Source organism: Cyprinus carpio, chromosome B14 (assembly GCF_018340385.1).
Source record: "Cyprinus carpio isolate SPL01 chromosome B14, ASM1834038v1, whole genome shotgun sequence".
Classification (NCBI taxonomy): Eukaryota; Metazoa; Chordata; class Actinopteri; order Cypriniformes; family Cyprinidae; genus Cyprinus; species Cyprinus carpio.
This window is the reverse complement of record NC_056610.1, coordinates 26,941,284-26,968,874: the sequence shown is the minus strand read 5'-3', so window position 1 is coordinate 26,968,874 and position 27,591 is coordinate 26,941,284. Positions and strand designations below refer to the sequence as shown.

The window sequence follows — 27,591 nt, the reverse complement described above, 5'->3', positions numbered from 1 at the left end:
TTAGCATGCCCAGAGTTCCGGTCAGCCCCTGTACTGGGCTAGGTGTCCATATGGCTTGATTCCCTGCGTGTAATTCCATATGTGTATTCTTCCACGGTAAGGTTTCCCTCTTGGTAAACCCGTGTTTTCCCTTGACAGACCCACTCTGTCAGTCTCTTCTGGCAGCTGTTCCATCCCTACTCCAAGGTAGGACCTGCCACAGAGACCCATTCCATATGTAGTACTGCCCCCTGGGTCAGTCCATATCAGTATCTCCACATGTCTCCTCCCTACGGGTAGGATGTGGTCTCCGTAGCGACCTTTTCCCTAAGGCTCGCTTCCCCATCGCTCTGCCAAGCTGAAAGAACAAATAGGAAAGATTTGAAGCAATCTTTCACTGAAGGTTTGAAATCCCTTCCAAAATTTTTTGTGGACAGAACAGCAGCTTTGGCCTTCTCCGGTCAGTGAATTTGAGCTGGGGCTTTGGGAAGGTCACAACCTTAAGCATAGCTTTTGTGACACGCTGAGGCTTGTCGACAATTGCAGCGCCACAGGGTCGTGACGGTGTTCAGGTTGTGGCGTTTTACACAGGACCCCATATGTCGTTCGACATAACTCGTAGTGACCGACAGATAGGGAACGTCTTGGTTACCGTATGTAACCCTCGTTCCCTGATGGAGGGAACGGAGACGTTATGTCCCCATGCCACAACCTTGAACCATTCGCTGTTGCCGGGACACGTTCTCGGCTTCTCCTCAGCGTAAAACCTGAATGAGTGGATGCAAACTGTCGCCTATTTATACCGTAGGCACGGGGAGTGGCTCAGGTATGTTAAATCCACTAGCCAATTTTCATTGGCGTTTTCTCTTAAACTCAGAGATGATTGGCCTCCCAAGTGAGACCCCATATGTCATTCAACAAAAAAAGAAAGAAATAAATAAAGAAAGGTAAACATGCTTTGTAAAATTAAAATATCTTGCAGTTAACCATTAGCTAATAACAGCACACGTGCATGAGCTAATGTGACTATCACTGCATCAGCAGTGGTTTAGATTTGGTTTTGGTGGTCCTAATGCTTAATTATGCTTTAATTTTAATTATGGGACTCACAGCTGAAAGTGTAAGTATAAGTCAAGTATACTTAAATGTAATTTTAAGTTTATTTCTGAGGAGTACATAAAGCCCATTTCTGAGAAGTACATAAAAAGTCAACTAAAAGCATACTTTCCTATTTTTAGTTTAAAATAAGTATACTAATAGCAAACTTGAATAAACTTCTTTTTCATAAAGGTAGGCCTAAATGTACTAACCCATCCGAAATTATCTAAAATCTTAATGAAATATAGCCTTCATTCCTGAATTATTAAATTGTAACATACTGTCTGTCATTGTTCAAAATGTCAAAATAAAGTGACATTTTGGTCCTTCGAAATACTAAAATATTCATTGCTGATAGACAGTGTAAGATTCTGTGTATAAGAATGAGTAAAGCTGTTTGTTGTTAGGCTGACAACATTTTTTAAAAGTGAAACTTTTAGGCTGGTCTGCCTCAGTGGTCCAGTGCTCATCAATGTCAAAATGATCGAGATGGCCAATAAAATCAAAGAAGGCGGATCTTACTGTCACTGTCAAAAACGCAACGAGAGATTGTGGGAAGATGTAAGTAGCACTGTTTTAGAAAAGTGCATCAATATTTTGCTAAAAACCAAACAAAACACTCCTACGGAGTGCCGTCTAGTACATTAGACTATGCACGCGCATTTAGAGTGCGTTCTTTCACTGCCTGATTCAGTCTGTTAAAATGCATTTAAAATGATCACAAAATTGAAGATATTGGGGGAAAAAATATATATTTATATAATTTCATATATTAAATCAGTATCACACGAAGGTGGTTTTTTTCTTCCAAAAAGCAGCATGATTACATAGTTGTTTTTTTTTTTTTAACAACACTTCAATAAAAAAAAAGTTAATTAAGAGACTTGCAGTTTAGACACCATATTGCCTGTTTTTTTTGACAACCAAATAATTCCAAACACAGCCACCATAGCACAGTTTTGTGTCTCTGAGGAATGACGGTGTTTTGTTCCTGAATGAATCAACCGTTTAAATGATTCGGTTCAATCGCAATGACTCACTTATTAACAGTGACTTGCTGACACCTACTGGTGAATTTAATTTCACATTTAATGTTTTATTTTTTATAATTTCAAATGAGTACTCAACATTTTGGGCCCTATTTTAACGATCTAAATGCAAAGTTTAAAGCGCATGGCGCAGGGGCACTCAGGGGGTATCCAAATCCACTTTTGCTATTTTAACGATGGAAAAACGGTTGGCACACCCGGGCACATGGTCTAAACGGGTTATCCCTATTCTCTTAATGAGTATGGGTGTTTTTTTGGGCGTAACGTGCAATAAACCAATCATAGTCTCACGAAATCTATTCCCTTTAAGAGCCAGTTGCGCTCGTGCCATGACAGATTTGCTATTTACATGGCGGAATTTGGCAAGCGCAAAGACAGAACGTGTCTCCGAGATGAAACGGAGCTGCTCGTGTGCGAGCAAATAGATAGCCTAATTCTGCTACATGTGATGACTATCCATTATGACATGTAGGCAGTTTTATATTTAATTAGCCTACAAAAAATTCTTATGCATTGCAGTCGTTTTAATTTTTAATATTTGGCATGTTTGTGTGCTGCTGTGCATCCCTGTGTTTAATAAGCAGCGTGTACACGCGTTGTGGACCCGCTTATACTAACACGCTCTTTAAATAAAAAATAGAAAATAGAAAAAACATTGCGCCAGACTTTAGACCAGATTTGAGTTGGTCTATGGTGCAGTCTATTTTTAGCTCCTTAAAATAGCAATGCGCCAGCAATGCTCCTGAACACACCTCTCTTTTGCAGTGGTTCTTTCTGCACTGCAGAGGGCTCCCTTCGAACCCTTGCTCTCAGTAGAGCTAAAGTTTTTATCATTGAAAACTGCGCTCCTGGTGGCTTTGGCTTCAGTTAAGAGGGTTGGGGACCTGTGTAACGGAGTTAAAAAGAACATTAATTATGATATTAATGGATGTTGAATTCCATGAAATTAGAGGGTAAATTCAAATCTAAAGGTATTTTGGTGCCCCTAGTGGTTAATGCATTGCAGACATTCTTTATTTTGTCCTTGCATGCTTACAGTAGTTCAGCAGAAAATGGTTCACACTGCTGTGGGTAAGCGTGTTTCTCTTCTCTCCTGTTTATGGTGTTTTAAAAAGTGATAAAAGTGTGTTTAATAAGAGTTTTTCTGATGTAAACGTTTGTAGTGATTATATCAACAAATGTGCAGTGAGTTGGATGGGTTTATATGTCCGATGGATACTTTGCTGAGTACTTATCGTTGTGCCTCGTTACTCATGCGGTGAAATTAACGTGCTACTGCTGATGCAACATCAGATAGCTTAATGGAATACACACAGTTATCTTCATTTTATGTTTTTCTTATTTCAGTGGTTTATGTCAGCAGTGTTATCACCCTGTCTTTTCTCAGGTATGTGATTTTCATGTTCATTTTTGTCATTTTGTTAACATGAAATTGTTACAAGTTGTACGTAGTTCAGCAGAAAATGGTTCACGCTGCTGCGGTGGTTTATGTCAGCAGTGTTATCACCCTGTCTAATAATAAATTTTGATGTATTTCTCAGACACAAATATCATTGCTGTGGAGAATAAAAGAAAGAACAGACAACCAGAGTCTTGTGTGCGTCGTCCATTCAAAATTTGTGACGGTTGTGTGGGATGTGCTAAGGCCACTGCTTGGGGACAACAATCGTTACACTGGTGCCGTGACTCTTTGGATCCCTGATCTGCTCGACGCAGATCGGCCGTGGTTGCTGCTCCTCAGCTGTGTTTGAACCCTGTTTGTATCTTCAGTGTTATGGACAAAGACAGTAAACGCATACACAATACATGACCACAGTGATTATCGATGACCTAACACAGTTTGAATATGGACTTTTGAGCACACTTACACTGATTTAGTTTTTTTTCTTTACTACTTTTTATATTTTCCAAGTGGAGTGTTTGTTTTAGTGTCTCATTATTCTTTTTTTGATCTATAATACATATTCATTTATTACTTGTAAATAACTGTGACTAAGATATGACTGAAAACGATGACTATGATACTGATATGGACAGAACATTCATGGAGGCTACTGGTTTTCCCAGAGGGAGGGGTGCTTGGCTCGCTGGAGCTTCTGGGAATGATGTTTTCAGTGAGGTGGCAGAAGGGGGGTGGGGTCAGTCAAGGTCTTACAATGACCACAGTGGGGGTCGTGGTTTACATTTAACAACAGATAATTCTCCCTGTTGGTCATGCACAGCTGAGTTCCCTTGTACTTCGACACCTAATACTGAGAGGGATGCTCTTAGCCACCTCACAGATATGATGGGCCAGTTAGATACGCAGATTGGAGAATCAGAATCGTCTCCAGGCTGCTTTTTCAGCAGGCTTAGTGAATGCAAGCAATAACTGCCAGAGCGATTCACTAGACCACCACACCCGACCAAAGATGAGACCAGAACAGTCTATGTCTATGTTGGTACCACAAGTGTCAGTACATGTGGGGTCAGACCATGACATGTTTCATGGTGACAGATCTGACAAGTATTGTGTTAAAGAGAGGGTTGATCGAACCAAAGCTTGTATAAGAAAGCAAAAATGTCCCATCTCAGAACAAGCTGAGGAAATTATGAGCAGGCTTGCAGGAAAAGAAAAAGATGTCGTTAAAATCAGTCTGCGTAGCGATCATACGCTTGATGTAAAGCAGAGGAATCCTGAGCTGATTTATAATATTCTGCTACAGTATTTCAGTGAGACCTCATCTTGCCTACCTCTTGCTGATTTCTATGCTACTCTTCCAGAGTCGGAGAGAATCCAGTAGACTATTGGATTCGGATCAACAAGGCTGCTGATCTGGTGAATAATGGCCTTCATAGACAAGGAAAGCAGCTGGCTGATATGAGTGATGAGGTGACACGGATGTTCATCAAGCACTGTCCAGACCCAGGTTTGACTAGTGTATTCAAATGTAAGCCTATTCATGAGTGGAGAGCTAAAGACATATAGAGCAGAATTGATGACTATCAAAGAGAATACATGGGTCGTGCTGGTGCGTATGTAAAGAGCCACACTTCAGTTGTGCTTATATAGGGAACATACTGAGCATAATCACCTCATCAGCTTTTCGCAGTCTGCTATTCAGGGATGCATCAAGTTTCCCATTGGCGCAAAATACATTTAAGCAGCCAGAACTCTCAGCAGAGCCCAGTACTGTTCAATGTCGGTCATGTTCTGCTCCAAACCTGCCTGTAGTCAAAACCATGACACAGAATACACAGCAGCCTGAAAGTCAAGTGCTTTTCACGTATGATGGAGATGTTAGAGCAGTTGATGGATAGAGTTCAGTCCGTAATGTTCCCACTCACAGAGAGGCAACTCAAGGTTGCAGCGACGTTTATGCCAGAAATACGTGTCGTGTGTGTCATGACAACAAGCAACAGCACGGTGACGCACTGCATAACTGATAAGTTGTGTTTCGAATGTTTTCTTCACCCGGACATGCAAAATGTGATTGTCCGAAACTTTCCTCTGGTACAGGACGATATGGAGGGAAACTAGTGGACCCGTATTTGGAGGGAGGCAGTACGGGTCATTCTTGCAACTCCCAAGCTGTTACTGAGTGTGAAGATGAACGTTATTTGATTGAGAACGTTGTTGATGGACTAAATGTTGTGTATCAGAACACGCATGTTGTGCGGGGACATGATAGCCTTTTTTTATACGCCTGTAAAAATCCGGAGAAAAACTAACTTTAGGAGCCATGATGGATAGTGGATCAGTGGCATGCACCATAAAAGACACAGCTGAGATGAAGCTGAGAGAAGCGGGAGCGGTTGATGTAAACAGTGAGCTGAGCACCGATGTGGTCCTTGTGGGCTGTGGTGGATTGCGTGTCAAGCCTAAATCTGTTTACAATCTGACCATGGAAGTTTTTCCGGTTTGAAGATGCTTGTACCTACTCTAGTTGTTCCGGGTCAACATGACAAACTCATAATTGGAACTAATGTCATCAAACATATTCTGCGACATATCAAGCAGTTTGAGGGTTTCTGGAGAGCTGTGTCTGGCCCTACATCAAAGGATCCGGAATGTGAGAGCTTTTTGTCCATGCTCGCTGGACTAAATCGCTGGAGAGGTAAAGACATGCCTGACAAACTTGGAACGGTAAGATGCAATTCGGCTGTTTGTCTTGAACCTGGTTGTGAATATTTGGTGTGGGGGAGACTATCGAAATCAGCTGTTGCATCACCAGGCAGTGCTGTCATGACAGAGCCCACCACTTCTCATTCGATTCCCAGAGGTGTCATGGTGGCTCGACTTGTCACATGTGTTGTGGAGTGATGGATGGGTCCCTTTGAAGGTGATCAACACGGTCAGGGAGAGTTTTTTCTGTTGAGACGTAATGCAAAACTGGCTGATCTGTATCCTTGCATTGCCCTTGAGGACGTTTGATAGAATGGATACAATTGAACCTCCTCTCGTAAGTTGTCCTATGGGTTTGTCTGAATGCAGGGCCCAGTCTATATTTGCAAGTGAGAGGTTGAAATCCATGGGACTGTCTGACCTTGATGTGGAGTCATGTGATGTCTCTGACCAGTGCAGGCAACAATTAGTCAGTTTGATCTTGACTTATGAAGACATCTTTTCAAGACATCACCTTGACTGTGGAGAAGCTAAGGGATTTGTACATAGAATACACCTTTCGGATCCCAGGCCATTCCGACTTCCATTCAGGCGAGTAGCCCCTAGCCAGTACCACAAGTTGCGCCAGGTCCTGACTGGAAATAGAGATAATACGTCATTCTACGAGTGAGTATGCATCTCCACTTGTTTTAGTGTGGAAGAAGAATGGGGATCTTCGGGTTTGTACCGACTTCCGTTGGTTGAACAGAAGAATGTTAAAGGATGCCCACCCTCTTCCACATCAGGCAGATTGCCTGGAGGCGCTTGGTGGTAACGCTCTGTTCAGTACGATGGACCTCACGTCGGGTTTTTACAACATGCCGCTGCATGAGGACGATCGTAAATTCACTGCCTTTACCACTTCAGTGGGCCTGTTTGAGTATAATAGGTTACCCCAAGGTCTTTGCAATAGCCCTGGTAGCTTCATGCGGATGATGAACAGTATTTTTGGCGATCAAAACTTTTCTCAGTATTTTGTGCTATATAGATGATCTGATTGTCTTTGCCCCGAATGAGAGAAGTTGCTCTTGATCGTTTGGAGATGGTGTTCAGAAGGTTAAGAGCCCATGGCCTGAAACTTGCTCCAAAAAAATGTCACCTCCTGAGGGCGTCAGTAAAGTTTCTGGGGCACGTGATTGACAAAGACAGAGTGTCTACGGACCCTGATAAGGTGGAGTGCATTTCCAAGTTGAACAGTTCTGACCTGATGGAAGCGGATGGGAAGACACCATCTCAAAAGAGAATTAGATCATTTTTGAGGATGATGAACTATTATCAACATTTCATTCCAAATTATTCTATCAAGGCAAGACCTCTCTTCGATCTTCTCCGAGGCCAGAAGGTCAGGGGACGGAAGAATAAGACTCGGAATGTGTCGTGCCAAAACAGGAAGTTGAGGCCTGAGGATTGGACTCAGCACAGCATGATGCAGTTGAGCAGCTGAAAAATGTCTCTGGTTGGGAGTGTTGTTCTAGCTCACCCAGATTTCTCACGTCACTTCATATTGGCAACTGATGCTTCCCTAGATGGTATCGGAGCTGTGTTGTCACAGGTCCAGGAAGGGGAGACTAGAGCTAGACCAGTTGCTTTCGCCAGCAAGTCCCTTTCACGTTCACAACGGAATCCAAATGGTCCGTTTGAATTTTTGGCCCTGAAAAGTTTGGCCACTGGCTAAAGGGACACAATTTCACTGTTTTAACAGACAACAATCCGCTTGCTCATATACTCACAAAGCCTAAGCTGGACTGCTGTGAGCAGCGCTGGGTAGCCAAATTGGCCAGCTTCAACTTTGATATAAAGTATGTGCCTGGCCCTCAGAATGTCATTGCTGATTCCCTCAGCAGAGTTCCTTTTGTCAAGAGTGGGGTGACACAAAGACTGCTTTGAGTGCCCTATGATACCATGATGACTGATATGAAAGGGATGTCAACTAACTCTGTGCAGGATGCCTTCAGATGTTCCTGTGGCAAAAATCAGGATGAAAGTGTCATCCAACAACAACGACAACAGTTATGCACAGTCAATAATGATTTTGGCAATGATGTTCTGACTGTTGCAAGCTCGGATGTCTCTGCTGTCTTGGCTTCACATCTGGAGTGGAAACTTGGTGCTGATACACGGGCTATGGCAGTCGTGGATCACCTGCCTCAATTGGTTCCGACAGGCCAGGACACATTGCCAGCATTTTCTGTGGAAGATCTGCGTGACAAGCAGATGAATGACAGAGTATTGTCAAGAGTCATGTCTTACATTGAGAGTCGCCAAAGACCTACAAGAAGGGAAAAGCAGGAGAGTCAGCAGCAGTGCTTCGTTACCTCAAACACTGGGAGAAGTTGATTGTGAGGAATGGTGTTCTCTACAGGGTGTCTCATAACCAATCATCAAGGACGAAATACTTTCAATATATCATCCCAGACTCGTTGGTTGATGTGATTCTGAGAAGTGTTCATGATGACAGTGGCCATCAAGGTCAATTCAGGAGTGTTAGTTTGGCAAAGCAGCGTTTCTTCTGGCTCAAAACATGGAGCATAGAGTACGTGATTATGTGCGCCACTGGTCAAACGCTGCATCATAAGTAAAAGTCCTGATCCTTCCAGCAGAGCTCCTTTGGAGAACATAAAGTCTACAAGACCACTAGAGCTAGTCTGTATTTAATTTCTGGTCGGCAGAAGATGTTAAGAATAAATCTATTGACGTCTTGGTTGTAACCGACCATTTTACAAGGCTAGCCCAGGCTTTTGTGCTTTTGTGCCGAGATCAATCTGCAAAGCAAGTTGCCAGGGTCCTGTGGGGACAGATATTTTTGTATTTATGGCCTGCCAGAACGTATCCACAGTGACCAAGGTGCAAGTTTTGAAAGTCGGCTCATAGGCGAACTTCTCAGAGTTTCAGGGGTTGAGAAAACACACCACTCCCCCCTTACTAACCCAATGGGTAATGGTAGTGTGGAATGTTTTAATAGGATGCTTGGCAACATGATCCGTGCTCTATCTCCGGATATCAAGAGGGATTGGCCGAGACGTTTGCAGACGTTGACGTTCCTGTACAATTGCACGACACATGAGTCTACAGGATATGCACCCTTTTATTTGATGTTTGGGAAGGGTACCACGCCTTCCAGTTGACATTCTCTTCCCGTTCTGTCTTGAATGATCAGAATCTGATCAGCTATGACAAGTATTTTGACACTCTCGTTAAAGATCTAAGAGAGGCCATGGTAATTGCACAAAAGCATGCCACCAAAGAACAGAAGAGACATGCAGCTCTCTATAACCGTTGAGTAAAGGGGTTCTCAATCGATGTGGGTGACCAAGTCTTGTTGGCGAAAAATGCCGAGAGGGGAAAAAGAAAAACTGCTGACCGGTGGGAGTCCACTGTCTACACGGTGGTGGACCATAAGCCTCAAACTCACACTTACGGAATTCGAAACCCGGTCACAGGTCAAGAGAAGGTGGTCCATCGCAATCTCTTGTTACTGGTTGATTTCCTGCCTGTGCCTGAACAGATATCTGTGGATTGTCCTGTTTCCCTTGTGAGTGACCCACATAGTAACATGCCTTCCAGTTCCTCAAGCCAGAAAGAATGCTCAGCCATGTTAAGTGAACCTTCTCCTCAATTAAAGGATGATGACATTGCAAGTGAGGCAGTTGCTCTGACCAATCATTTGGATGACGATACTGACAGAACGTTGAGTTGGGTTACTCATTTGCCTGATGAGAGTCCAGAATCTACTTCAACCGTAGTCTCAGGTGATGTTATAGTTAACCCGACACCACAAGCTGCCCCAGCAACGTCTTTTGGAACTATATCTGTGATGTCAGATGAAGTAACAGTTGATGAATGCTGGTCAGATTCAGGAAGCATAGAATCTGCTAACACGGTTACGTCTGCTTGAGCACACTCACAGTCCTCCGGTGTGACTCTGACTAATTTTATGCCAGTTGACGGCAGTTCTACCAGACAGATCAGATCACGCTTTGGCCGTGTCATCAAGCCAGTTGACAGATTAATTCAAACCATGTCAGGCCAGGTTGTGATTCAGGATGTAAAGCGTAATGTTAAGGCTGTTTATAAATCTATGTTTCGAGCTCTTGTTAATTAGGACAGTGAATCTAATTGTATGGAGCAAATGCGAAAGCTATTTCTTCTTTTCCTAGTTTGTTTTTGGACTGGTTTTAAGTCCTTGGTTCATGTTCAAATAATATACCTGAGGATGAAAAATATCTTTATAGTTGATTGTTGACAGGGTCTCTTTATTTACCCAATTATTATGCATGTTTTGTTTCTTCATTTCTTTTATTGGCGTATTGTGGAAGAATATTGTGGAATGTATGTGGATATTCTGCTGTCGATTGTTGATAGGGGAGCTTAGCGCTACTCTCTTATCAATTCATCCTTATGGGATAATTTTCATATTGATTGTCCTTTTATGGGAGGTTCTTCTTTAATGTGAGATGCTTATTATATGTGACAGGTTTTATTTTTGTATTTATTTTTTTTGTTTTGTTTTTTGTACCTTTGGTGATGCCTAAATTTCATGTAATTCTGTGGGGGTGAATGTAACAGAGTTAAAAAAAAAAACATTAATTATGATATTAATGGATGTTGAATTCCATGAAATTAGAGGGTAAATTCAAATCTAAAGGTATTTTGGTGCCCCCTAGTGGTTAATGCATTGCAGACATTCTTATTTTTGTCCTTGCATGCTTACCGTAGTTCAGCAGAAAATGGTTCACACTGCTGTGGGTAAGCGTGTTTCTCTTCTCTCCTGTTTATGGTGTTTTAAAAAGTGATAAAAGTGTGTTTAATAAGAGTTTTTCTGATGTAAACGTTTGTAGTGATTATATCAACAAATGTGCAGTTGGATGGGTTTATATGTCTGATGGATACTTTGTTGAGTACTTATCGTTGTGCCTCGTTACTCATGCAGTGAAATTAACGTGCTACTGCTGATGCAACATCAGATAGCTTAATGGAATACCACACAGTTATCTTAATTTTATGTTTTTCTTATTTCAGTGGTTTTATGTCAGCAGTGTTATCACCCTGTCTTATAATACATTTTGATGTATTTCTCAGGTATGTGATTTTCATGTTTATTTTTGTCATTTTGTTAACATGAAATTGTTACAAGTTGTACGTAGTTCAGCAGAAAATGGTTCACACTGCTGCGGTGGTTTATGTCAGCAGTTATCACCCTGTCTAATAATAAATTTTGATGTATTTCTCAGACACAAATATCATTGCTGCGGAGAATAAAAGAAAGAACAGACAACCAGAGTCTTGTGTGTGTCGTCCATTCAAAATTTGTGACGGTTGTGTGGGATGTGCTAAGGCCACATTGGGGACAACAATCATTACACCTGCAGGCATTTTCAGTTGACGAATAAAAGAAAGAACAGAGGAATTCAAGGCCATGGCCCGGCCACTCCTCACGTTTATCTTTGAACCCCCCCCCCAACTCTCACGTTATCTTGGACCTCCAGCCTGGATACGTGCCTAAAGTTCCCACCACTCCTTTTAGAGATCAGGTGGTGAACTTGCAAGCACTGCCCCCAGAGGATGCTCTGTCCAGTACGTGCGCTCCGCACTTACATAGACAGAACTCAGTGCCTCAGGACCTCAGACCAGCTCTTTGTTTGTTATGGAGGCCAGCAGAAGGGAAAGGCTGTCTCCAAGCAGAGGTTACTCCCCACTGGATAATGGATGCCTATTGTCCTGGCTTATCAGTGTCTCAAGACCTGCCATGCCCCCAGGGATGAGAGCTCACTCATCTAGGAGTATAGCCTCCTCCTGGGCACTGGCGCATGACGCCGATCGCTAACAGACAACTGTAGAGCTGCGGGCTGGGGTGACATATATCACATTTGCGATATTTTATCATTTCTGTGTAGATCCCATGTCCTTCCGGGTGCTCTGTGTCAGTCAGCTTGCTGCGCCATTCCACTCTACGTTCTGGATGCCTGCGCAATTCCCCTCATGTGAGGTTCCAGTTCATCATAACCCTGGGTTCCTCCAGCACTGTTGATGTCCATCACTTGCGTGCATGCCCTATCGGTCAGCCCCTGTGTTGGACAGCCCCTGTGTTGGACTTGTGTGCATGGCCTATCAGTGCCTCCATGTGTTGTGATTCCCTTTCTTTGGGCAATCTCATGTGTGTATTTACACAGTAAGTCTCTTGGTAGCATGTGTCTATTCCCTTGGGCAAGCCCCCTTGACAGCTCTGTTGTTAAAACGTCCCACATGGGGGCTGGGTACCTCAGAGATTCATGTGTATCACCACCACACGGTTGATGCCCTGCTAAGTCCGTTTCCCCCCCCTCCTACGACGCAAGCATCCTGCTAGCATACTTCCACTTGGAATATGCTACCCATCCCATTCTGTGTCCGGTACGGCCCTCACTACGTGCTTAGCCTCACGCCCGGGTGCTATCACTCGCCACAACGGGTCACTGGAACAGCCCCAGTTGCGTTTTGTAAGGGACCCCGATTCGTCAGGTTCTCTCTTCTGACGTAACGTTGAAATGACGACTGAAAGGGAACGGCCCCTAGTGTTACATGGTTACATATGTAACCCTCATTCCCTGAAGGAGGGAACGGAGACATTATTTCCACTTGACTGTTCAGTTTTTCGCTGGTGTCACTTGTCTCTTCGTCTTGGGTGATGAGTGAAGACTTGAATGCGAGTTGCTTGGGTTACATATACCCCACAGCGGGGCGGAGCTTCGCTGATGCAAATCCCGCAGACCAGGTACACTGGTGTACCATTGGCTCTTTTTGTTACCACTCGAAGGTGATTGGGCTCTCGGGTAAGACCCCATTCCTCAATCTCTTTCTGACATAAAGTCTCTGTTCCCTCCTAGAGGGAACGAGGATTACATACATAACCTATATTTTCTAATAATATTATCAAATGGCAACATGGGGGGGGGTATATTGCACAAATAGCAGAGGACATATGGAACAGATCCTTGTGGCATCTCCATATTATAACTGGTGATAAATGTATGACTCCCCCATTTAAAATAAACATGTTTTGTAGCGATCAGACAGGTAGGATCTAAAACATCTTAAAGACTGTCCTTGAATACCTGGTATCCATCTATAGAGTAATGTCATATCTATGGTGTCCAAACGCAGCGACTAAGAATCTAAGTCATTTGTAAGTTTAACAAGTGACATGTTTCTGTGCTATGGGTCTGGGCCCTGAAACCTGACTGAAATTCTTTATACAGATATTTGTTTTATTGCACAATTTAGGCAGACACAACATTTTCTAAAATTTTAAGAACATCAATGGAGATTTGAAATGGGCCTATACTTGTTGCCAGTTCACTACGGATCTAGTTTGTCATTGTCTTGAATAAGAGGCTTATAACTATAACTGCCAGCTTGAATGGATTTCTCCTGTGGTGTGAGTGTGTGTTCAGAGTGATTGTAATGTCTGCCCGCCAAGAACGTCAGAGATGAGGCGCCCCGATCGCGAATCAGAATTACAGGATCAGAATTCCTGATGGGGGAAACCCTGAGGACAAATGCCGCGTACGAATCTGGAGATTATCATGTTGAAACGAAACCTATTCAATCAGAAAGCGGAGCTGACAGAATACGGAAAGCCCCCATAACAAATGCAGTCCTTTGCAATTTCGTTCCTGGTAATCATCTCCATGTTATTTTCAAGATCTCACAGAGATTTTTGTGAGATTTTCGTTCCGTGTTCACAGTCAAGGAACTCTTGATGTTGTCCACATTCGGTGGCGAGCACCACACACTTTAGAGAGGAAAACGTGTTAAATCTAGGATTTTTGTCCATCATGTTTGTGGGTCTCTCATACATTTTGAAAATCTTTTAAGAATTTAAAAAATCTTTTCAGTGTGTACCCAGCATTACACTGGAACACCTTGATTAGCTTTTGATTGGGACGGGAGCTCTGCAGGGATGAAGGGTTTCTCCGGCATGGAGTTATTTGTCATTAATATCAAATATATCTTGGAAACAATATAAAAAACTTCAAATCACAGAAGAAGGAGGCGGAACCGGCGAACACTCCCAATAGAATCCGTTACTAACCACATACTCCTAGGATCGATCCAACACAATTTGTGTTGAGAATAAAACATGCACAGCCCCTCCGTCGCCAACAAACCCAAACAAAAAATTAAAACCCAGGCCTGGTCCTTCTCCTCCTTCACTGTCGTACCGCCCTCTTTGTATCCTCCCCAATATCCTACGTGGGCTCGCGACCGTGAGTGGAGCAGGTTGTCGCTCATTTCCCAATCACCCACCGCCCCATCGCTCCGTTCCCACGGTTTTCTCCCCGCCCCACTGCGTCACACTCCTCCTCGCCCCCAAAACAGATCGCCCCTCACAGGCCGGGGGTTACTCCCGAGACTGCGCTCTAATCCCCCCCTCCCTCCGGGGGGGACCGCTCAAGGTGACCTGCGGGAACCTGGGGTAAGGCGTGAGAAAAGGAGATTAACAATTATTAGCGACAGAGATGAGAGTGGTGAGTGAGATAAGGAAATTGTTCCGGTTCCCAGACCTGCTGCCTCGTCGGACCCTCCACCAGCTTGTGAACTCCTCCCGGTGCCTGGCGGTTGGCACTGCGGACTGCCCTCGGGTGCGACGGCAACGACACTCCCCGCCGCCCTGTGGACCGGACGCTCCTCCAGTTTCGGGAGCCGGCAGGAGTCCCCCGTTCCCTGGCTCCTCCCAATTCTTGGCGTAGCAGCAGGCTCCGGCCAAACCTCGAACAGCGGCGACTCCTCCGCTCCCCACGAACGCAGCCGCCCTCCACATCGAGCAGGTGGTCAGTCTCATTTTCCCCAAGCACGCCACCAGGCCTCGCTCCGTGCCACGCTCTCGGCCCCGCCCACTCGTCACATATAATATATATATATATGTTATGTTCAGCAGTATATATCTATTAGATATATATAGTATAATGAGTATATAATATAGTATATATATATATATCACTGAACAAAATTAGAAACCAACACTTTTGATTGTTGCCCCCCCATTTCTGCTTGAACTCCCAAAAAGAATCTAAACTTTTTCCATGTCACAAAGGCTATATATCTCTCAAATATTGTTCACAATCTGTCCGAAATCGGGCTAATAAACAGTTCATAAAAGATTAATTATTATTTTCTATGTCTCACGTCTATGATTAGCTCACCTCACCTCTATATCCTGACAGTCCCTCGGGTTTGTAGTCTTCTTTTCATCAGTGCAGCCTAAATGATCATTGCTAGACCCTGTGTTACTGTGACCTGAAGGCTGGAGTAAATGATGCTGAAAATACTTCGCTTTGCATCACATGAATAATTCTTTTTTTAGTATATTCCAAATGAAAACTATTATTTTATTTTAATTAAGTTTGTAATATATTTCACAATATACGTTTTTTTCTGTATTTTTGATCAAATAAATGCAGCTTGCATGGCAGAAGGACTTCTTTCAAAACCTTAAAAAATAGTAATGTTTCCAAACTTGTGGACCTGTACTGTATATATAAGTAGATATATAATATAACGTATAACATGTTCTGTAGATCTATATACCATCAACAGTTTTTTGAACAGTAAGATTTTTAATGTTTTACTAAAGAAGTCTCTTCTTTTCACCAAGCCGCATTTATTGGTGATCCAAAAAAGTTTTTTAGCCAAAAGTAATATTTGTGAAATATTTTTACTAATTTAAAATAACTGCTTTCTTTTAAATAGATTTTAAATGTATTTATTCCTGTGACAAAGCGGACTTTTAGAGCTCATCACCCCACCAGTTCAGGGATTCACCACCCCTGCACTATACTTCAAAAGCTTAGAGTCAGTATAGTTTTTAATTTTTTGGAGAAGAAATTATCTAAATTATACTTTTATCTCGCAAGGAGGATACTTTAAATTGATCAAAAATGATGAAAAATAAATTTATAATGTTACAAAAGATTTCTATTTCAGATAAATGCTGTTCTTCTTAACTTTCTATTCATCAAAAGAAACGTGGAGGAAAAATCTACTCCTACTGTTTTCAGCATCATCCCATAGTAAGTTAATTTGTTTGGAGCCACAAAGCAGGAATATCCACATGATTTCTGAAGGATCATGTGCCTGGGAGTAATGGATGCTAAAAATTGTAGCTTTGAAAATCACAATAAAATTACATTTTAAAATATATGTCAAATAGAATAACAGTTTTTTTTACGTAGTATACAATATTTAAACATTTAACTGTTTTGCTGTACTTTGGATCAAATTAAATGCAGGCTTGGTGAACAGAAGAAACTTCTTTAAAAAACCTGGAAAAACACAACATAATCTTTACCAGGGGTGATTGATTGTTTAGGGTGTGTATAGACCAGAAGTGTTCGAACCTCGCACCCATTCAGATATTTCATTACTAAAGGGATGCGTGGTCCCAACTTGGGATGAAGGTCTTTTGGAGGACCGGTAACTCCGGAGGCCGCCTTTGAAAGACGAGATGACCACGGAGGATTGTGTTAGCTGGGATCAGCCAGTTGAGTGTGCGCTGTGAGCAGGAGGATCAGGACCCAAGTGTGCAGCCATGTACAGCCCAAGGTGGAGCCAGACGAGGCTCTGTCCAACGACTCCAGATGGTCCCGACCCACGGCAGTGGGAGCAGGTGAGGATGGGACCAGTTGGTGCGCTGTTCCGAGTTAGGGGCCTAAGACGCATTGGTGATGGGGAGCTGATCCAGTGAGCGCTGTGACGGAACTGATGGGACAGGTCTGTTGTTGTGCTTGGATAGCTGGATCCGGGATGCGCAGTGATTGGTAGTGAGCTACAGAGCGCTGAGATTGTGTGCACTGAGGATGATTGAGCCTGACAGAACCAGAGGGACCTCCGATGGTCCGTCGGGCAGTATGTGCGAAGCCATTGGATTAGATGTCCCATGAGCGCAGTGATGGTGGACTCGGCCAGTGTGCACTGAGATGGGTAGCTGTACCAGTGATCCAGTGGTGCGCCTTGATTGGACTGCGCTGGGCCAGTGTGCGGGGGGGGGGACTAGTGAGCCAGTGGGCGTTGCTGATTGGTCGAACGGGCCTAGCGTGAGCTGTTATTGGCCTCCAGAGGCAGTGTGCGCTGTGATGGTGAGAAGCCTCAGTGCGCGTTGCGATGCTGGGGCTGGGCCAGTGTGACGCTGAATGATTTTTTTGGTAGCGGGGGCAAGTGTGGTGAGCTATGGGTTAGCAGATGGGCTTGCCTACTGATTGTGATTGGTGAGGCTGGGAGCAGTGGAGGGTGGGCATTTCGGTTAGCGGCCACAGGGGGGCACTGTTCTAGTTAGCTGGGCACTGGAGGACACGCTGTTAGAGCATGGCTGGAGGACACAGTGTGCGCTAGATAGGCACTGTGAGACCGTTCTAGAACGGCCAGTGTGAGCTTGAGCTCTGGTTAGCTGTGAGGCCGACACTGCGCCTGTGATTGCGTAGCTGGATCGTGAGCGCTGTCCTGGGCTTAACTCGGGAAAGTGCACGTGTAGACAATTACGAATGCCCCCTCATGCGCTGTGACGAGGAAACCAAGGACGAAGCTCCACTGCGCCATCACACATCCGTTGACGCTGGGCCCTGTGCGTGGGGCACTGTAGCCGGCGCTCACACCTGGGTTGATGGTTAGCTGGGCCCGTCTGCGCTGGATCCGTTATGTGGGCCAGTGTGGTTGTGATTGCGCTCACACATCGGGCAGATGCAGCTTGGGATTAGGTCTAGCCTGTCCGGAAGTGCGCTGTGAGAGATCCCCTATGGGGCCAGTGGTAAGTGGCCACCCGTTTAGATTGCCATAGTCCACGATGTCCATGGAAAGCAGCGCCATTTCTGCTGTAAGGTAGCTGGGCCAGTCTACGCTAACGTGGATTCACTAGGAAGCGGGCAGTGCGCTGGATTGGTTAGCTAGCCAATGTTTGCCAAGCGCCGTCATCCGGGTAGTATGTGTTGTGATTAAGTAGCAAGGCCACTGTGCGCTCGTGATGGTTAGCTGGGACAGTGTGAGCTGTCCCTTCCTGCTGTTGCAGAGGTTAGGAGGAATTCTGGTGCGGAGTGATTGGGACCCATGGCCACACACTATGGAAAAAAAGGACTGAGGCCAGTGTTGCGCTGTGATTGGTTAGTGGGGAAATGTCATGCCCCTTATCAATAGCTTTTTAGTAGCGTGTAGTCTGAGCGCTATTTAAAACACTGTGCTGATGGAACCCCTTAAACGAGATCTGTCTGGAAAGTCTTTATTGTCTCCGACATAGGGGTAAATCCCACTCGTTGCTCTCTAAAGGAAGACAACCGGGGTGGTACCCACTTGTAAGATCTTTGTGATATCACAATCCCTGCAAAGACATTCGGGTGTACTCCAAAGACAGTGCTACGAGGGATTTTTGAGGAGTGACTCTTGTTAAATAAGAGATCACCGTTCGAAGGACTTTGAACTTTGTAAGGTATGCCGAAACGTTTTTATGCTCAAACAGCAACATGGGGAATACTAAACACCCATGGTGAAAAACCATAATAGCACCCAGGGTGTGACAATCTTTATGTTCAAAAACTTTTCAATACTAATGTATTGGCCAACTTTATTATTTGCTACTAATTCCGATTGTAGATTTTTTAGAAATCGATAATGAGGAGATAATCATAATGATGATTTGTGTATGGATAATATTACAAAGGACGTTTTTTTTATCAAATAATATGCTAGACTCGGTTCTAGCACTGTAATAATGATATGTCAATTAGAAATGCATGTTCATATCTTATTTATTACCTGGAGATGGACGTGAAATGACACAAATAAACCATATTTGTCACAATCGTATGTTTAATGTCTTCATGTTTCCAATGTGGCGTTTTCTTGAAAACAACGTCTTTCATATCAGCGATAGCTGGACGCTTTCCATATTAGGGATTTCCGGTCGAATTTCTGCTGCGAGAGGCCCTCGGCTTTCTCATGAAGGAAACACACACTGTTATGAGGGTGTAGCACTCTGTGATGTTCATCCGCGCTTATTCGGGGTCCGAATAAAATATCAGGTCATGCGCAGACTATCCTGTCTCTTTGAGTTTAAATCTATACTTATTCATATCAGCTCTTGAAAACCTCTATGCGAACACACTTGTCCCCTGTGCAATCTATGTCCCTGCTTCTTACAGTTTATAAATGTGTGAATTTCTGTCATGATGGTTTTTTTCCTACACTTGTGCTATAACAAAGGTAATAAAGATTTGGTTATTTTATTATTATTAGTATTAGTCTTTTCCGACTGCATAGATTAAAGCTTATGGGTCTGTTTTACATGATGAACGAATAACTGAAACCCTAATCAATTCTTTTCTGGCTCAAACTACATTTGACTGAAACAGGTGACTACTAGTACCAGTACAGAACCTTAGGATATTAAGCATGCATGACTGAATGACATGAGTCGAATCACGAGATGAGTTTTTCCCGAGTCACACTAAAGATTCGTTCAAAAAATTAACGGAATTGTTGAAGAAGAACAACCAGTGACGGCGCCAAAATGCCCTCTTCTTCGACGTTTATCCAGCCACAAAAGTGGACTGCAGGATCGCTACTTTAATTTTAGATGGTATGAGGATTACATCCGTTGGCTGGAATATTCTATTTTAAGGACTGTTGCTTTCTGCTTCGCATGCCGCCACTTCACGCGCCAGGAAACCATGGAGTGAAGACAGCATTTACCCTGGAGGGCTACCAGAACTGGAAAAAAGGTGACAGGCTCGTTCAAGACACACAATGCTAGTGTGGAACATAAATATGCAGTGGCAGTGTGGAATGAGTGGACTGCTTAGAGAGAAAGTCTGGCTCAACAATATGCAATGCTCTGAGTGTGGGCATGAGAAAATAGTCCACCAGAGAATCAATAGAGTATGAGAGCAGTTATTTGTATAGTCATTCACGTCATACAGCATACCAGGGACTTTCAAAGAGAGGAGACCAGAAAACGATATGGCTGTCAACCTGGGGGAAATTTTCATGAAACTTTTACAGGGTTGTAGCCAAATTCAACTTAAAACAGTTGCACAGAAAATATCCTGATAATCCTAGAAATGCTAAATACACACATCATGACATACAGAACGAAATACCTGGCCATCTATGGCAAACATGATTCGGGATCAAATAAGTGCTTGAAGTACAAGAGGTGTACTATCTGCTTGAGGTGTATTAGATAGGGGACCTCAGCAGAATTGAACAATTGTCTGTGGGTGGTGCCTACTTAAAAGTGATGAAGGGTGTGAAATTTCTTATTTTACTCCATCACGGTTAGTGCTGATCGCTTTCTGCTACTGGCAAAGATACCTTTAGTAAATGTAACAACTGATCACACTGCCTGTATTACTAGGTGTTATGGTGGCTGCTGTGTGCCGGGTGTTAACGGGTCCGAGAGAAATTCAGAGAAGAGGTCTCAGGGAATTCTACAATTCATTGCCACGCACACTGCCTTAACTCGTTTAAGGACTGTGTGAGAAACCATGAAAGGCAGCAGGCGATTTTTTTGTTATTGTGCAAGACATAAGTTTTTCTCAAGTCTTCATTTGGTCCATGCTAAGACGCAAAAGGGAATTTGAGCCTTCACAGCAGCCCACTGAACTTAAGAAACTGTGTGATACGAGATGGGGTCCTGCACAGTTAACTACTCCCTTGTGGGACACTGCAACAAAAACCCTGCCAGCCATCATTGCAACCTTAAAGGACATTAAATTCGCAGCCCAAATTCTCACAGATTGAACTGACGCGCGGGTCCACTTACTCTCACTCATTGGATGCTGAATTCATCCTCCACCTTATCATTTTGGAGGATCTGTTCCGCTCTGTCAAAGTTTATGTCTGACACTCTACAGTCCCCTGAGCTTTTGCTGCGAGACTGCCACCTGACCTCGCACATTCAGTCATCACCAGCATAAAAGAAAAGCGCATGGAGGAGGACTCCTGGAGAGCCATGTGGAGAAAAAGGCAAGCAGAGCCCTCTGCCACCAATGTCGGTGTTCATAATAACCAGTCGTGAAGTAAAAAGTACCAATATTATGCTTTGGGAAATGTAGGTGAAAGTAAAAAGTAACTCAAAATAAAACACTAACTGTAAAGTACAGATACTTAAAAAATTTTACGTTAGTACACACTAAACGAAGTTAAAACTAACTCCGTTACTGACCACCAATGGAACAACTTTCCCTAATGTAGCCCATTTTGTTATAATGTTATAGATGGATACATGGAAAGCCGAGATGACGATGGATTTAAATAATTAATTTTTTGATTTACCTTGTGGATTATGGGCTGGGATTTGATTCTTCATAAATATCCATAGTCTCATTTTTGCACATACATCAGTTTGTTCAACATATTTTAATATTTTACACAGTTAACTTTGTCATCAGACCATCAAAAATGCACGGTAAAACCATACAACTAATACATGACTACTTCATGACTAGATTTGTTTTATCTGATACTTAATGCCAAAGGAAAAAGTAAAAAATATTGCACTGTTTATAGACATATTTATGCAACAGATCTTTAACAAAACAGATAAAGATTAATATAAAAACACACAGTTTGGATATACCACTATCCACTTTAATTCGAAAATCATTAATTATTTCTACCTAAGCCCAATTTTTATGTGAAGTTTTTTCCCTTACCGGGAATGTTGCCAAGACCGGGAAGTAGGTGCCACACACTCGCGTCGTTCGGAAGCTCAGCGACGACTTCCTTGTGCACCGAGTCCATTTGAGCCCAATTTAAAGCAGTTCTGAATAGTTTGTGGTTTTGTTTAGCAATTTTTTATCGAGTGCTTTCAGGCTTATTTGTATGCATTTTTTTTGTTTTTTTGTTTTTTTTTTTTTTTACTTTAAAATACAGTTAGGCCTTTTACTATTTTTATTAAACAGTTTAATAAAACCTTAACGGAACAATTGACAACGGAACCACAGCAACAAATAAAGACAGGCTAAGCACACTTTAGCTTTTAGTGTAGGTTGTCACTTCAGAAACATCAGATGCCTCAGCTTGGATGTGGCTGATGCGATTATTTTTTACTGTTTTTGAGAAAACCTCTCGGAATCCTGGGTAGGCGATGCTGAACAATGCAGGTCTTTCCTACCCTTATGCTCTTTACTTTAAATCGGGCTCACGCCTCTGTCTACCTGGCCTGTGTCGTTTTTTTTTTGTTTGTTTTTTTTTTTTTTGTAAAGAAAACCTGTCATCAAAATAGGATTTTATGAAACAAATGAATAAAAACGTGCTTACCAAACCACAAACCAGTCACAATTGCTAACCTGGGCCTAAAATAGAAGGCTCCAGCTGAAGATCGGAGGCTCGTTTCGCAGACGGGAGTCGACCTTTTTCGTGCGCTACCAATAATAGCGCCTCGTTCACGAACGGACACATCACTACTAAACTGCACTACTTTAAAACAAACCCTCACCGATCTCCACACCCATCAGCTGTTTCTTGTATTTAATGAACTGCTTCGTGCACCAAGCGGTAGCTCTACATTACCTCAACATTAGCGATTTTTCGTCAAATATATCGACTAATCCAAAAAGATGAACATCCTCCCGAGAAAACGCGTTTCTTATTTTCATCAACTCTAAACAGTGAAGATCCAGGAAACAAATCCAGAACAGAGAAACGAAGAAACTCACCGAGAAGGTAAACCATTGAACATTTTAACGTTTTAATATCTACAAGAAGCATCTGCTAGTTAAACTAACTCATAAATCAATCATTACTCCAGTCCTCTATTTTACGGCTAATGTTACCTCAGGTGAAGAGCCATTTTCAATGAGCAATACGTTTATGGTGTGCTATTTTATTGATTTAATGACATTGCAATCGATTAATATGTTTGTTGTTGATATATGCTTTTTAGGTGCTGGTTTATGGCAAGCGTCAAATGTACTTGTTTTTATTTATTTATTTAATTTTAGAATTATCTTTTTCCTTTTCTTTCTTTCTTTTTTTTTTTTTTTTTTTTTACAGGAATAGGCTTTTTCTAAGCGTTCGTTTGTCCAGCCCAGATTCTACAACTGTCATTTTACCAAAGCAAAGGTGATTGAAAAACTACTGCTTCACAACATCTACCTGTGAGACACTAAAAACCTTGAAGACATTCTCTTCCTAGATAGCACCTGTACGTCTGCAAGATAAGATCACTTGATCTGGAAAGCATCTGCTGTGTAGGCTACAAACATCTGACAGACATCTTAAAGATGTCAGTTTTACCTGCATTCTAAATCATAAACATCTTAAAGACATCTTCTAAACGTCTGTTTGACGTCTGATAGGAAACGTCCTATAGATGTATTGCAGATGAGCAAACACTCTAAAAAAAAAAAATATATATATGTCTTGCAGACGTCAAATAGACATCTCTGTGATGTACAGTACGTGTGCTATCAGGGTTGTTCTAACGTGCACACCACACACAAGAGTAATCGGATGATTTAATGACTCTGTGTTAGCTTCACAATCACTGCATTCGTCTTTGAGAAAGTGAATTCTGATAGCTTTTTTTTGTTACTACATTTTTAAATATCTGGAGCATTTAATTAATTCATATCTTTGGTGAATTTCTTGTCCTGGTCTATGGTTTACAATATTTTTAATTAATATTTAAATAATTGTTCAAATGGTAAAACGAGCATTAAACCTGCAACAAATAAAGTACTTTTATCTGAAATGAGAGTAAAAATACCTGCAGCAGCACTGTTATGACACATGTTGAATGTTTTTGATCAAGAACAGCCTGAAGTGTTTGCAGATCAGAAGATCAACATGAATCAGAGATCACCCGCGAGAGGCCGTCAATAATCAGCTCTTCAACCCAAGTGAGATCCATCCTAATCCAAAACACGTAATTCAGCAAAATGTTGGAAGTGATGAAATCCCCCGTCAGAAGCTGTCGTGCTCTCAGCTCATTCACTTTCTGAAAACAAGCAGCAAATCAAAACTAGCGTCTGAACTGCCGTCATCAGCTGCTGAAGTCAAATACAGGCCAAACTCTAACTGAGGCTTCATTTAGTCTGATACAAAACTCCGCACGCACAAGCTTCTGTGATCAGAGAGTCACGGCTTTGACCGACCGCCAAGAAGGATTGAAATAAATCTATTCTCTAAGAGCAAGTTGTCTGACCCGTTGGTTAGGGAGAGGAAAGAAACAGTGGCTGAAGTTTCCTTACCACGGGGATGATTTGCCACAAGCTGAACTGTGTGGACATTGGGGAGATTTTCTCAGGCATCAGTCCTTGCCAAGAGGCGTTCGCCCAAATGCAAGTGCCAGATTTAATTTGCCAGTGGAGTAAATTCTGGATCTTTCCAGCCGAGAGCGTTTGTCCCCTCGGCAGAAGACCGTGGCGTCTGAAGAGTAAAGAAAGCAGTGCTGAGGTTTCCTACCACTGGATGATTTCCACAAGCACTGAACTGTTGGACATTGGGGATAGTTTCTCAGGAGTGCACATAAGTCCTTGCCAGAGCCCGTATCACAATGAAGTGCCAGATGTTTAATTTCCAAAGATGACTGTAAAGTTCCTGACATCTGTCCAGCCGAAGAAGCGTCTCCCTCGGCAGAAAGAACGTGGCGTCTGAAGGGGACGTCAAAGCCCAGACACAACTGCCTGACCCACAACTGAGATGCACCACGCTTTACATGCCCATCCAAGAGTTTCAGTGGTCGCAGATTGTCAGGACGAGCGTCTCACCAGTTGTTATCAGCCATGTGGTTCATCCAAACAAGTTCTTCATTCAACACAAGGACACAGATCTCTGTCAACTGTCTGAAATCATGCAGTAAGTAGTGAAAGGAATAATTCACTCAAAAATGAAAATTTGCCCTGATTTTGCCCTCACCCTGAGTCCATCCAAGATTAAAATTAATTTGTTTCTTCATCAGATTTGTAGAAATCTAGCATTGCATCAGTGTCTCATCAATGGATGCTCTGCAGTGAATGGGTGCCGTCAGAATGAGAGAGTCCAAACGCTGATCGTTTTAAAACATCACAAAATCCACCAGCACTCCAGTCCATCAGTGAACATCTGGAGAAGACAAAAGATGAAACAAATCCAGCATTAAGACGTATTTTAGCTTCAAAGTGTCGCGCTTCTGGCCAAAGTATTTCTCTGTTTTGACTCTCATGATGAGCAAGTGTGATTTTTAATACTAAATTTCTCCAAAATCTGTTCCTTTTATGAAGAAGATCACTCCTCTGCACTTTGATGGCTTGCGAATGAGTACTTTTCCAGCAAATACTCATTTTTTTTAGGTGTAGTAGTATGCATGTCTTTATTTTTTTTTGCTGTTGTTCTGCACAGTTCTAATACTGATGTCTCTCTTTCCTGTTTTTGTTATGATCACGCAGGAGGAACAGCAGTAGGTCTAGAGCATTTATCAGAGATGATGAGAACCGCATCCCAGACATTGGAGCTTATGTCATGGTTTGGTTTCTTTCTCAAGCAAGAGATGGTGGGGTGCTCCGTGGCCAGATCATCAGAATCCGTCGGAGTCGAGGTGAGATGAAGTCATTTTTAAATCAACAGTTCACGGCCAAAAATCAGTGTTCATTATCATCACCCTCATGCCATTTCAAACTTTTGAAGACTTAATGATTTTATTTCACCTGGAAAAAAAACACCAATTTATTTCCTCCTGCCTTTGACAAGGTTTGAGTGAATACATGAATTTACACTGTTTTAGGTGAACTGGTTCATTTGAGATTTAGCAGTAGCTCTATGTCAACTGTTTTCATGTCAGTGATGAAAAATATTGATGATGTTATTTTTAGGGCCCAGACACAGCAGAGATTGCAAAGACACCTAAGGTGGAGGTCTCCAGGAGGGTTGACTATGGAGAATTTGTTTGGGGTCTCTCTTTGAGGATCTTAAGGAACTGTGTGGAGCAAAACATCATCCATACCTGTGCAAGCGCTGCAGGTCTCACTGGCGAATGTGGGTGATTGTTTTAATATTACTTTAGGGTTTATTTATTTATTTTTAATGCATTAAGCTGTTTTTATCTTGTGTTATGTAGGTGAGGCCAGTGTGAATGGAGAAACATGGTCTTTTGAACTGCGATCTAACTGGTTCAGAGAGTACAAAGTGCAGAACAAGACTCTTTATGCCCAGGCTTTACCAAGAAGAAGGAGAAGTTTTGGTTGAACTCTTCATGGGAAAAGGGAAAAAGATTGGTGCCATGAGGGTACTTCTCACTTAAATGCATTAACAAGCATTACAGAAATCAAAAAAAAAAATCTCTCTAAAAATGTAAATTTTTTGTTTTTGTTTTGTTTTTTTGTTTTAAATTGGTTAGCTGACACTTCCTTACAGACTGGGGTTGTTCCAGCATCATTAAAGATTGATGCTGTAACCCCTGTAACCTAAAAAAAAAAAAAAAAAAAAAGAATGTTGCACCAGGCGACTTCAATACTAACGTTCATCCTATGTCAAATCTTCAGTTTTTGGCAAAATTACTTGAGCATATTTTGCCTCTCATTTGTTGTATCATCTCAAAGTTAATAACCTTTTTGAACCTCTTCAGTCGGGTTTTTGTAAATCTCACAGTACTGAGCCAGCTTTGGTCAAAGTCACCAATAATTTGTTGATGGCTTCTGACTCTAGTGCAACATCTATTCTTATTCTTCTTGATCTAAGAGCCACTTTTGATACTGTTGATCACAGTCTATTACTTACTTGGTCCTGAAAGAGTGTTTGGTGTGTCTGGGACTCTCTTGAAGTGGTTGAGGTCTTATTTTACTGACCGCTTCCGGTTTGTTTCTATGGGTGGTTATAGGTCAGAGATTAGCTCTGTTTCCAGTGGTGTTCCTCAGGGGTCGGTTTTAGGTCCTTTACATTTTAACATTTATTTGTCACCTTTAGGCCATCTTTTGAGATCGCTCAGCCTTCATTATCATTTGTATGCCGACAATACGCAGATTTATATACATTCAAAACCTCATGAGCGCCTTGAGTTATTTTTGATGCAGATCTGTCTGTGGTTTCTTTTGTCCAGAGTACGGTTTAAACATCTTTTTTCCACCTCAGAAATATTGCAAGATTGCGTCCCATGATAAATTTTACAGTCACAGTTCATTTTCCGTCAGTCTAAGTACACGATGTAACTACAGATACAGAAGAGTCACTTTTTAAATAGTTAAAATATAGAAACTTTTTGTTCATTTTTTGTTCATAAGAGTCTAATCAGATTCAATCATCTATGCTAAGCTAAGCTAAAAGTGCTACCACCAGACCCAGAGATTGGCTGAATGGATTCGAAAACGGTAGAACTCTAGG

General features: G+C 42.4%; 1 long non-coding RNA gene across 1 annotated transcript; it reads left to right on the top strand.

Moving 5' to 3' along the window:
• Positions 1–22,821: 22,821 nt before the first annotated feature.
• LOC122139548 lies at positions 22,822–24,304 on the top strand. The gene is made up of 3 exons (XR_006156383.1): positions 22,822–22,959; positions 23,290–23,358; positions 24,055–24,304. It is a non-coding gene; the product is annotated as an uncharacterized LOC122139548 (long non-coding RNA).
• The last annotated feature ends 3,287 nt before the right edge of the window (positions 24,305–27,591 follow it).